The sequence below is a fragment of the Bubalus bubalis genome, chromosome 12 (assembly GCF_019923935.1).
Source record: "Bubalus bubalis isolate 160015118507 breed Murrah chromosome 12, NDDB_SH_1, whole genome shotgun sequence".
NCBI classification, from domain to species: domain Eukaryota; kingdom Metazoa; phylum Chordata; class Mammalia; order Artiodactyla; family Bovidae; genus Bubalus; species Bubalus bubalis.
In genome coordinates this window covers 93,009,715-93,014,131 of record NC_059168.1, presented here as the reverse complement: position 1 = coordinate 93,014,131, position 4,417 = coordinate 93,009,715, and positions in this window count along the sequence as shown.

Below are 4,417 nucleotides of genomic sequence, written 5' to 3'. Positions count from 1 at the left end.
AAGAATGGTTGAGAATATGAAGGTCTCTGAAATAGTTTTATCAGTCTTGTAAAAAATATGTATCTGATTTTGGGAAGTGGGAAACAATGTATTTCTTATATACTCCCTATATGTTGACACATAAGGGAATTAGAAAAAATTATCAGCGAGGGACGTTAAAGAGAGCCATCTTTTCTTGATTCACTAGCAAAATAGCATTCGTGTATCTGTGTCACTGAGGGTGAGTACATGATGACACAGCCATTTTACTGCCCCATGAGTGCTCTGTGGTGAGGATCATCAACCATTGCACAGCAACCTTTAGAAGAGTTGACTTCAACAACCACTGTTAAATTTTGTATGGGAGTTATACTTTTCATATGAAAGGATAAAAAAAATATTGTATTTGCTAAACAGCACTCATCATATACACATATTTTGTATTTTTTTCAATTCAGAGAGGGTCCTTAAGAAACTCTGGATTATGTTAATCCATTCTCCCTCCTGCAGTCAAAGAGAGATTCTTTTAAAAACTTATGTTCCTTTTTTGAAAACCTAAATGACTTCCCCTGTTTAAAAATTCTCAAACGATTCCCATGGATCTTAAGATGAAGTGAAACAACCTTAATATGGTTTAGAGACCCTAAGAAATCTGTGTGTGTCTCCTACATTTCCAATCTCTTCTTCCTCATCCCCATCATCCTCAACCTTGCTGACATCTCTGTTCCATCTTTCCTGGAAAGACAGATTTCCATTTTATGTCTTTTAGACTTCCTCCCCTTTGGTGGTTGTATGTTCTCTGGGATCCTATGTTATGTTAAGAAATCAAAGACCAATCGGACTCCCAGCTAATATTTAATGCAAATTTATTTATGGTTTATTTTCTAGATAGAAGGCTAAGGGATGGTGTAACATCATATATACAAAGTATACAAAGTACAGTCCATGGAATTCTCCAGGCCAGAAAACTGGAGTGGGTAGCCTTTCCCTTCTCCAGGGGACCTCCCCAACCCAGGGATCAAACCCAGGTCCCCCGCATTTCAGGCAGACAAGGGAAGCCCAAAAATACTGGAGTGCGTAGCCTATCCCTTCTCCAGAAGATCTTCCCAACCCAGGAATTGAACGGGGTCTCCTGCATTGCAGGTGGATTATTTACCAACTGAGCTATAAGGGAAGCCCTATATATACAAAGTATATCATTTTTAATACATTCCCTTTCCTTTCTATGCAACATAATAACATCTCATTAAAAAATAAGGACTATTATCAAAAGATGCCAAAATAAGTGAAATTTTAGCTGTATCCTAAACTTTCATCTCCTTATTAGATGGCCCTGCCTTTTAATACACTTTCTAGTTGGTGATTGTAAGCAGAAATAGTAACCTGCAAAGATGTCCATGTTCTAATACCCAGAACCTGTGGATATGGCAAGAGAGGAATTAAGCTACAGGTGGAATTGAGGCTGCTAATCATCTGATTTAATACAAGATTACCCTGGATTATCTTGTGGGCCCACAGGTGTCTTTAAATGTAGAAGTGGAAAGCAGAAGTTTGTCAGAGAGAGATTTAAAGACATTATGCTCCTGGCATAGAAGATGGAGGAAGGGGCTACAAGCAACGAAGGCAAGTGTCTTCTGGAAGCTGGAAAAGGCATGGAGACAATTCTCCTTTAGAGTCTTCAGGAGAAATGCCAACAAGTCAAAGACCTTCAGAGCTGTAAGACAATAAATAAGTTACTAAATTAAGTTACTAAATTTGTGGCAATTTCTTAGAGTGGAAATAAGAAACAGTTATACCAATAATGGGAGGATTTCAAACATACTCAAATACTTTGGTTATTTGGGTACCAAAGTGAAACAAAATCCCTGAGTCCTTCCCTAACTTTCACCTTGTATACCACAAAAAACAATAGCTTCACAGAACAAACTCCCACCTAGTATGTAAGGGCATGAGGTTACTATCTCATTGGAAGCATTTGCCATTGGTCACAATGGCGACTCAAAAACATCCCTTCTCCTGCATTCAGCAACTGGACTCTGTCAGGACCCAAAGCAAGTAGAATTCCTCCTGAAAGACTCTGCTTCTCTGAATCTCTGTTCTATCTCTTGATTCACTTTTCTCCTTTTGCTTTTTTCTCTCTTCCTGTTCCCACCTTCACTTTATTTTTCTTTCATTTTCTTCTACATTCTCTCTCAGTTCTTACTCTCTCTGCCTCTGCATCTTCATTCCTTGACACTCCAAGTCTCTATTCCTTCTCCATACTCTCTCTTATTTTCTCTTTCTCTTTTCCATGCCCAAATCAGCTTTCTGATTTTTCCTCATCCATACCCATATTTTAACTTACATATTGCTAAGAAAAAAAAAATATCCATTCTGTCCCCAATACTGACCTTAAGTGCATTTGTGACCCAGTGTGAGGTGGATAAATATGTCCTGAGATTGTCTTTAGGGGACCTGAATATCAGCTTCCAAAGTCATCAACATTTCTTGAGCATCAAAAAGAAAAGCTACAAGTTCAGACTCTCACTCCTGTCTACCAGCCCCACATCAATGAACTGAGGAGTATAACTAGCCAAGGAAGGAACCCTAGGGGATGGGGAAATGAACTTGTAGTTTACAGTTTAAAGATGTCCATCAGACTTGGGTTAATTGCCCAATTTCCCCCTTGGTTTCTCTAGGAAATCTGTCCAATGGGAAGGATGTTTGTGTTGGAATCTTATAGAATGAACCAATGGAGGAAGAATCTCAGGCACCCTCAGTCTTCTTTCTGTTTCAGGTTCTATTTCCCAGCTTTATTCACATTTTGGTGTAAGATAAACTCTAGAGAGTTATTTTTAAAAAATTACTGGTTCCAGTGAGGTCCAGGTAGCCAAATGACCAAGTGGTGTCTGAGAATTTAGAACTCTATCCCACTCAAAAGGCTTTTATTGGGCTATACCCACCAGGTAACCCAAAGGAAATGATTTTGTGTTTTATCTCTCTGGTGGTCATCATGCAATGCAAACTGGCAAGAGGCAGTTTTTTCTTTAGAGGTTTTGTTGCTTTCTTGACAAACTTAGGTTTGGTTACATCAAATAAAAACACTTCTCAAGGAAGGAAAAAAAGAAGGAAGGAGGGGAAGAAGGAAAGAAAATAGATGAAAAATAACCCACAAAGGAAACAAACTTGGAAATGGGAAAGGATGTTGACACACACGACCCAGAAAAGTTGACTCAAAATTGAACAGCTTCAGATTCTTTAAAATTGACTTTTTGAAGAAGATGATCGTTTGTTGTGCCACTAGTGATCGCTAGGAGTGAGGTACACAGGACAAAGTGGTGTTTACAGCTTGAGATGATCTTTGACAGCCTTTTATTCAACCTGTATTTCTCTTCTTTTTTTTTTAAATTTTTTATTTATTTAATTTTGGCCCTTCTGGGTCCTCACTGCTGCATATGGGCTTTCTCTAGTTGTGGTGAGCAAGGGCTACTCTCTAGTTGCAGTGCTTGGGCTTCTCATTGCAGCGGCTTCTCTTGTTGCAGAGCATGGGCTCTAGAGCCCTTGGGCTTCAGTAGTTGTGACTCTCAGACTTAATGGCCCCGTGGCATGTTAAGTCTTCCTGGACCAGGGGATTGAACCTGTGTCCCCTGTATTGGCAGGTAGATTCTTAACCACTGGACCACCAGGGAAGTCCCTATCTGCTTCTTAAAGTTTCTCAACCCATGGATTTTTCTTCCTGGACTCTCCCTTTCCCATGACTCAGCAACAGTTCACAAAACTAATACTTGTAATACTTATAAAGGAAAGGCAGGGTTATATAAATATTATGGCCAGAAGTATTTTTTAAATACATTTATGTCTCTGCTCTCAACAACAAAATACTTTATTTAACATTTAGGAGCACAATGATTCTAGGTTTTAAGAAGATAATAATCTGCATCTTTGCAAATAGTTGTAAATATGCCTATATACAAATTTTCTATTATGTTATTTCAAAAATGACATATAAAATTTTCATAAACATCAGTTTAACAGTTACATAATATTCCAATGGGAGTATACCACAGTGACTTTTACCCCTCACTTGTTGACAGAAACTAAGCTATAACTACTTATTATCTTATAAAACTATACCACAATTCGACATTTTCCTAATTATAATCCTAAGGAAAGCTTTTTTCAGTACAGGGCAAAGAGTAGAAAAGTGCAAATAATTCAACATGACTTCCAAGGTTCTGCACCATTCATTCCTGCTAATTTCTCTTGCCACATCCTGAACTTCTTCCCCTGATGAGGTGTACATTTCAGCCTTTCAATTTTCCTGAATAGTTTTCTGAATTTCTTGCCTTTTCTCTTTTCCATGCCTTTTCCTGTTCCTCTATTTTTCTCTCTCTCAAGTGCTCTGTCTTCACACTTTCATGTCATCTTTTGCTTGTTTTTTGTCTTAGGTCTCTGCTTA